Genomic DNA, 8999 nt, shown 5'->3' on the forward strand with positions numbered 1-8999 from the left:
TTTAGAAAAAGGCAGAGGAACCAGAGATCAAATTGCCAAAATCAGTTGGATCATCAAAAAAGCAAGAGAGTTCCAGAAAAAAATATCTATTTCTGCTGTATTGACTATGCCAAAGCCTTTGAATGTGTGGATCACAACCATCTGTGGAAAATTCTGAAAGAGATGGGAATACCAGTCTACCTGACCTGCCTCTTGAGAAACCTATATGCAGGTCAGGAAGCAAGAGTTAGAATTGCACATGGAACCACAGACTGGTTCCAAATAGGAAATGGAGTACATCAAGGCTGTATATTGTCACCCTGCTTATTTAACTTATATGCAAAGTACAACATGAAAAATGCCTTGCTGGCTAAAGCACAAGCTGGAATCAAGATTGCTGGGAGAACTATCAATAACCTCAGATGTGCAGATGACACCACCCTTATAGCAGAAAGTGAAGAAGAAATAAAGAGCCTCTTGATGAAAGTGAAAGAGGAAAGTGAAAAAGCTAGCTTAAAACTCAGCATTCAGAAAACTAAGATCATGGCATCTGGTCCCATTACTTTATGGCAAATAGATGGGGAAACAGTTGAAAGTGACAGACTTTATTTTTGGGGGGCTCCAAAATCACTGCAGATGGTGACTGCAGCCATGAAATTAAAAGACACGTACTCCTTGGAAGAAAAGTAATGACCAACCTAGACAACGTATTAAAAAGCAGAGACATTACATTGTCAACAAAGGTCCATCTAGTCAAAGCTATGGTTTTTCCAGTAGTCTTGTATGGATGTGAGAGTTGGACTATAAAGAAAGCTGAGCGACAAAGAACTGATGCTTTTGAACTATGGTGTTGGAGAAGACTCTTGATTCCCTTGGACTGCAAGGAGACCCATCCAGTCCACCCTAAAGGAGATCAATCCTGAATATTCATTGGAAGGACTGATGCTGAAGCTGAAACTCCAATACTTTGGCCAGCTGATGAGAAGAACTGACTCACTGGAAAAGACCCTGATGCTGAGAAAGATTGAAAGCCAGAGGAGAAGGGGACAACAGAGGATAAGATGGTTGGATGGCATCACCGACTCAATGGACAAGAGTTTGAGTAAACTCCAGGAGTTGATGATGGGCAGGTAGGCCTGGCGTGCTATAGTCCATGGTGTCGCAAAGAGTTGGACATGACTAAGTGACTGAACTGACTGACTGAGATGATGGAAGTCAAGGACACTGGGATCATGGCTTCCTTGTACCAGCTTAAATTCTGGAGTTCTTCATATTAGTCATAAAAGACTGACCACTGAATATGAAATTAAAGATTTAATTGCATTTGCTGCCTCCTCCCGCTTTCCCCCTTTGTTTTTTTCTTTTTTTAAATTTTGACCACATCCCAAGGCGTGTTGGATTTTAGTTCCCTGATCAGGAATGAAATCCATGTCCCCTGCCTTGGAAGGCAGAGTCTTAACCACTGGATCACCAGGGAATTCGAATTGCTCTTTTGTTTTAAGTTGCTTCAAGGATGGATCATTTTGGTCCTATTGGGAACTCCTCAAAGAGGTCACTTGGTAAACTGTGTCACTTTTGTAAGATATGCACAAGAATTTAGATTGCACCGAGAATATATTGGTACCTAAGAAACAGGTTTTGAGCCTGCTGGAGCTGTGGGTTTGGACCCATCAAGACAACCCCATGCAAATTGATAATGATCTGCCAAAAGTTTTGCTTGTGCACAGCCCCATGCTGTCTCTGATCACAGACCTAACAACTGCAGCCCTGAAGACTGAAGCACTGGAGATTTTTTTTTCCCCTCATAAACCAATTCTCAGGGACATAAAGCTGGGTTGAAAGGATAACAGACTTCATAGGGTCTTTAGATGATTAGCCAAGGCAAATTTCATCTACTGAGGGACATTGGCAGGACAAGACTTAAAACTTGCCAGTCCTTTGGACCTGGTGGGCTTCTGTTCATTGTCTGTTCTTTGCCCTTTACTCCCTTTTAGTTAATGACACCTTGTAAAATGGGAAAAGCTGTTTAGATCAAGAGTATCATTTCACCAAGAGTTTTTAGATCTAATCAGAAAATGAAAATTTCAGTGGGTGATACCTAATTTTCCTGATAGAGTTAGGAACATCAATGACATTGGCGCTCAGACCTACTGTGTGACTTGTCTTTCTTTTTTTGGGGCTAGGAACCTCAGGTGGAGAGACGCAGGGTGAGTCATTAGGTCCCCAAATTCAGGGTCCGGGTACATAGTCGGGAGTTGCAGCTAAATCTCCATAGGGCTTCCAAATTGTGGAAGGCTTCCCCCTCAAATAAAGCAACTTGTGAGAATGCCCCACATGTAACCCTAAAATAGCTTCTCATTAGGGGAAATAATGGAGAAGGTGATGGCATCCCACTCCAGTACTCTTGCCTGGAAAATCCCATGGACAGAGGAGCCTGGTAGGCTGCTGTCCAAGGGGTCGCGAAGAGTCGGACATGACTGAAGCGACTTAGCAGCAGCAGCAGCAGCGGCAGGCAGTCTAATTGGAGAAGGTGATGGCACCCCACTCCAGTACTCTTGCCTGGAGAATCCCAGGGACAGGGGAGCCTGGTGGGCTGACATCTACGGGGTCGCAAAGAGTCGGACACGACGGAAGCGACTTAGCAGCAGCAGCAGCAGCGGCAGGCAGTCTAATTGGAGAAGGAAATGGCAACCCACTCCAGTGTCCTTGCCTGGAGAATCCCAGGAATGGGGGAGCCTGGTGGGCTGCCGTCTATGGGGTTGCACAGAGTCGGACACGACTGAAGTGACAGCAGCAGCAGCAATAGGGGAAATAAGTGTACTTTTTTTTTTTTTTTGTATTTTGGATTCAGAAGTTTGTAGGATGGGATATCAGAAGTGGAATGACTTTAATTAATTGATTTCTCAAGGCCATGGTTAATATAAGTGAGGTTCTGACTGAAGAAAGAAGTGATACTCAAAACACAAAACTTTGCACAGTTGTAAGCAAGTAACTGATAGGGTTGTTCTGACTCAGTCTTGTACGACTAATGAGGGTTGGGATTCACTATCACAGTAGTCAAAGCTATAAGTCAAAAAAGTGATAGTCATACATGCTTTATATATATATACATAAACTTGAGGCCATTTAAAAAATATTTGTGTATTTCTGGCTGTGCTGGGTCTTCATTCCTTTCAGTGGGCTTTCTCGAGTTTCAGCGAGCTGGGTCTCCTCTCTAGATGCGATGCTGGGGCTTCTCATTGCATTGGCTGCTTTTGTTGTGGATCACAGGCTCTAGGTGCTTGGGCTCAGTAGTTGCAGCTCGTGGGCTCTAGAGCACAAGCTCAGTAGTTGTGGCTCACAAGCTTAGTTGCTCCGGGGCATGTGGAATCTTCTTGGACCAGGGATTGAACTCGAGTCCCCTGCACTGGCAGGAGGATTCTTATTCACTGCACCACCAGGGAAGTCCATAAATGCTTTTAATATTTAAATAGAAGAGAAAATAAACAAAATGAGAATTCAAGATAAGAATCTAGAAAAAGAACAACTAAATACCCTTAATGAAATCTGGAAGAAGGAATTCATAAAAAATAAAAACCAACTTCACAGGTTGAAAGACTAAAAATAATTGAATTGATGTATACATCCGAGAACTGCTTCTTTGAAAAGATCATTAGAATAGACAAGTATATAAGGAACCCGCAGTTAAAGCCATTTCTCTGGTTTTCATTAGTTTTAGAGTTAGTTTGGTTATAATATGTGACAATTTGTTACATATACAACAGGTTTCTCCGTTGTACAAAATGCTTACCTTCAAAGTGCAGGATTTCTCCTGCTGTATTACAGCCACAAAAGGGAGCCAGCTTTGTTTAAAATTCTGTATCAGTCTGGGACGCATCGGAAGAGAAAAATCGAACAGTAATTTGAATAGGGAAAGCTTAATATAAAGAATTATTATCAACACCAAGGGAGTGGAGTGATCCTCCACTAGGGATTTGCTGGGAAGAAGTTGAGAGAACTCTGAAGAATGTAGGAATAGTAAATACAATCTACAACAGCAGATATAATTTTATTTCATACTGGATCTAATACGGCTTCTCAGGTCGTGATAGTGGTAAAGAACCCGCCAGCCGGCAGTAGTGCGCCTCGCCGCCATGGTCCCCGGTTCCGTGCAGTCAGCCGCCGGTGGTGGCGGCGACTTCCCTCAGGAAGTCCGGTCTCCGCCTCCTCCTCCTCCTCTTACTCCGCCTGTTCGGCTGCGGCGGAGGCGGCGGTGCGGCCGCGGTTGTCCCTGCCTCTCCGCCGCCTCCACCTCGGCCTATCCCCGGGCTGGCGGTGCTGGCGGGGAGGGGGACGGTAGTTGTAGACGCTGCCCCTGCCTCAGAGAAGATACCACGTTGAGTGAGCAAAGACTGAACATTTTACAGATACCTTTTGTAAAAGCCTTATAAGAACTAGTGCCATAATTTGAATCATAATGGATTTCACATTATGAGCTCCTCGTTGTTGCACAGTCTCGCTATTTGGAGAAAGTTCATGCTAAAAAACGGAAGCAATTAATGAGTGAATATGATCAGATTTCTCCACCAAGGTCTCAATCTGATAAGCAGAATCCCTCGTCAAGCTAATGAAGCATTCAAAGACATTTGACTCTTTTCAAGATGAACTTGAAGATTATATCAAAGTGCAGAAGGCCAGAAGCTTAGAGCCAAAGACTTGTTTCAGGAAGATGAGAGGATTATTTGGAAACCTATGGGTACAAAGAGAAGGCGATGGCACCCCCCTCCAGTACTCTTGCCTGGAAAATCCCATGGATGGAGGAGCCTGGTGGGCTGCAGTCCATGGGGGCGCTAAGAGTCGGACACGACTGAGCGACTTCCCTTTCACTTTTCACTTTCATGCATTGGAGAAGGAAATGGCAACCCACTCCAGTGTTCTTGCCTGGAGAATCCCAGGGACGGAGGAGCCTGGTGGGCTGCCCTCTATGGGGTCGCACAGAGTCAGACACGACTGAAGTGGCTTAGCAGTATGGGTACAAAGAAGAGGTCGACTCTAGACCCAGGTGTAGAATGTTTGAGCAAAGACTCCCATGTGGAACCGTCCAAACCTACCCAAGATCATGCAGTATTTCACTGAGTGGATAAGCAGTTAACTCAGGGGCTACCAGCTCATGACAGCAGGCTGGGACTAGACTCCCTGAGCTACTCTCAGTTCACCAGGGACTGTTTCTCAGGAAAACCTGTACCCCCGAACCTTAGTCAGCACGAGTCTAACCTGGCGTGCTGCGACTCATGGGGTCGCAAAGAGTCGGACACGACTGAGCAACTGAACTGAACTGAACTGACTCCTCAGAAAATAGTAGCAGTGCCCATCAGGCTAGTTATAAACACGTACATCAGAAGAGGAAAAGGCACACAGAGGAATGCAGAGAAAAGCCAGGGGAGGAGCGGCCCAAGCATAACGGGGAAAAAGCTTGTGAGGAAATAGATTTAGACAAATACAAGAGCATCCAAACAAGCAAAACGGAGGCAGAAACAGTCAGAGTCAGTACGGAAAAGCTTAAGCACCGGAAGGAGGAAAAAAGCCGAGATGTAGCCTCTAAGAAAGAGCAACGTAAGCGCAGAAAAGAGAAAAAGGAACAAGGCCAAGAAAGGACAGAGAAGGAAATGCTTTGGGACCAGTCTATCCTTGGATTTTGAAGCTCTTGCATTGGTTCCCCCAGGGTTAAACTAATAGTTGAGAAGCTTGGTTTTACAGTGTTCATATTCAAATCCCTCTTCTCGCATGAGCAGGTACAAAGGCTAAGAGAACAGGAAACAGGGTACGCTTGCCATCCAACATGGAAATATTTTTCCTCATTTTCTAAAATCATTACTACACTTTTCTTATCCATAATGTAATTTCCCTTAACAGGAGTGGCTCTGCTTTTATTCATCCGGTTGCTGTGATGGTGGAAGTATTTTTTCCCTTGGGAGGTCATTTATATTTGAGTAGGATTAATAGGCTTAACAGAATCTATTTCTTGATTGAGTTTTAGTTTGGGGTGGGTATTTTTATAATCATTAGTTTTCTCTGTGAAGCAATTTAGATAGATATTTTTCGTGTTAGATCTAACTTGCAGTATATTTTCTAGATTGAAAAGTGGAAAATGACATACATTATAATAAGCTTAAGTTACAGTTTTTAAAAAGTCGATACAAAATCAGTTTATATTCTGGAAATGTTTATAATATAATAAAGTTCTAATTTCTTAAAAAAAAAAGAAAGAAAAAAAAAAAAAGAACCCGCCAGCCAATGCAGGAGGCATGAGATGTGGGTTCCATCCCTGGGTCTGGAAGACTCCCTGGTGGAGGAAATGGCACACACTCCAGTGTTCTTGCCTGGAGAATCCCATGGACAGAGGAGCCTGGCGGGCTAATAGGATCTAATAAACACCCCTCACTCCATGAACTGAGATGCAGACCTTGTTGGAAAAGGCTTAGCCATTGCTACTGAAAGGAAGACATGTTGCTGTGGTTCACGCCTTGGAGGTCGCTGGACACCTGCCCTCTGGAGCTGATTGTAAATCCGCCCCATAGCGTGCTGGGGAAGGTTGTTCACAGAGATGTCTCATTGCAGGCACTCTGCTACAAGACCACCCGAGGGAGTTGCTAGGAGGAGCTGCCGGCTACCGAGGGTTGCTGGCTGCTGTGTAGGGATAGGTGGGCACTGGGGAAGCCAAACAACTGGTCCGCCCAGATGGCCTCAGAATTAGAAAATGAAGCTGTTTCTTTGGGCAATGCCTCTCCAGCGCCCTCTGCTGACAAAACTTCAGTGCCTGCGGCAACTTATTTAAAGGGCTCAGATTCCTTTTCATTAAAGCACTCAAGTAGGGTGAGTTTTGGGGCTGAGAGGAAATTACGGGGGAAAAAAGTAGAATACAGACGTTTAATGGGCTATAAATTCAATGTTTAAAAACCATTCATTTATCTTATTATTTATTTGCTTGCTGTTCTGGGTCTTCATTGCTGCTTGGGTTTTTCCCTAGCTGTGGCGGGCAGCGGTTACTCTCTAGTTGCAGAACTCTGGCTGCTCCTTGCGGGGGCTTCTCTTGTTGCTGAACACCGGCGCTAGAGCTTCAGTAGCTGCCACTCCCCGGGTCTAGAGCACAGCCTCAGCAGTGCACGGGCTTAGTTTCCCCGTGGCTTGTGGAATCGTCCTGGACCAGGGATTAAACCCGAGTCTCCTGCATTGGCAGGTGGATTCTCCACCACTGAGTCACCAGGGAAGCCCTGTTTTGTTTTTACTTTTTATCTTATTTATTTTTTAATTTTTAAAATATTTATTTATTTGGCTGCACGTAGTTGAGACACCTGGGATCTTTGATCTTCATTGCAGCATGTGGGATCTAGTTCCCTGACCAGGGACCAAACCAGGCCACCTGCATTGGGATCACAGAGTCCCAGCCACTGGGCCACCAGGGAAGTCCCTTAGTTTTCTTTTTAAATTGCACACGTGGGGAAGAACTAGTCATGACAAGAGCAAGGAAGTTGCTGAGAGGTAGCTCTGCTTGCCAGCGAGCAGTTTGGGGTTAGACTGTCACTGGTTGGACTGGAGAGCCCGAGAGCGAGGCTCTCTGTGTCTGTCCTCCTCCAAGCCTGCATATCTGCTGGAGGAGGTGGAAGGAGGGCCTTCTAGCTTAGCAGGATATTCACATGTCTCTACAAACTTGGTCCCAGAGGGGTTTCCTTCTGGTTGGGAGGCTGGTAGCTCTTGATTCCTTCCCCAGGATGTACCTTCTTCAACTCCGTAAGTCTCCGTAAGTCCTTTAAAGTCTCTGTAACCACCTTGAAACATTAAATGCCACCGCTTCCATGAAATTTCTAATGGAAATTAATTACTCTGATTTCCTCTAACTTTAAAAATTTGCTTCCTTTGAGGAGCACTATGCCTTTGAACCCTACTTTAATTGCTGTTTATAGACTATAAGCGGCTTCCCTGGTGGGCTCAGACAGTAAAGAATCCTGCAATGCGAGGGATCTGAGTTGGATCCCTGGGTCGGGAAGATCCCCTGAAGGAGGGCATGGCAACCCACTCCAGTATTCTTGCCTGGAGAATCCCCGTGGACAGAGGAGCCTGGCAACGGTGCACGTGGTCGCAAACAGACACGACTGAGCGACTAAGCACAGCACAGACCACAGAGACTATGAGCAGGGCTTCCCAGGTGGTAAACAATCTGTCTGCCAGTGCAGGAGACTCGGGTTCAATCCCTGATCCAGGAAGACCCCCTTGAGAAGGGAATGGTAGCTGGCTCCAGTATTCTTGCCTGGGAAATCCCATAGACAGAAGAGCCTGGTGGGCTATAGTCCGTGGGGTCACAAAGAGTTGGCCACGACTTAGTGATTCAACAGCAGACTGTGAGCACATTCATTTTGGTGTCTACCTGCTAAGTGACTTGGTAAATACTTCTGTGACTCAATGAAGGAATGAGTTACACTGGTTCCTGTCATGTCTTCCCTTTCATCATCCTCTGCACCGCCCCCTTGCCCTTTCTTCCTTCCACCTCTCAGCCAGAAAGGCTCCTGCTCTATCCTGGCTACTGGCTGTAGCCAAGCTGCCCAGCTAGACAGAAATGCCACTTTCACTGTTATGCCCACAGAGTTCCGTTTTCTTAAGCCGTGTCCCCAGCTGCCTGGGATGGAGCGACACACATAGCTGTCAGAAGCAGAAACAGAAGAAAGGGCTTTAAGTCACTGACTTGCACAGAATGCCACACTGGATGCCCAGTAACGTGCAGATGCACACACCTGTGAGGGGCGCAGACACAACTCTACAGAACTCGCAGTGCACGGGGGGCCTGTCCACGCGAGGAGCAGCTCCCTGGGGCCAGGCCACATGGCAGAGTGCTTTGTGACAGAGTGACAGGCTACAAGCTGGCAAACCTGGGTGGATGTTTAGACTCCCATCACTCACCAGTTGTGAGTCTTGGGGGCTTCTGGAAGAATCAAGGGAGCCAGTGAAGGAGGATAAACAGAGGCTGACTCTCTGTTCAGCACAGCAGA

The 8999-nt window shown here is 45.9% G+C and overlaps 1 pseudogene; it reads left to right on the plus strand.

Annotated features, from left to right (window-relative positions):
• The first annotated feature begins 4585 nt into the window (after window positions 1-4585).
• Window positions 4586-5657, plus strand: LOC138088809 (lysine-rich coiled-coil protein 1-like; annotated as a pseudogene).
• The last annotated feature ends 3342 nt before the right edge of the window (window positions 5658-8999 follow it).

This window comes from Capricornis sumatraensis, chromosome 11 (genome assembly GCF_032405125.1).
Source record: "Capricornis sumatraensis isolate serow.1 chromosome 11, serow.2, whole genome shotgun sequence".
Classification (NCBI taxonomy): Eukaryota; Metazoa; Chordata; class Mammalia; order Artiodactyla; family Bovidae; genus Capricornis; species Capricornis sumatraensis.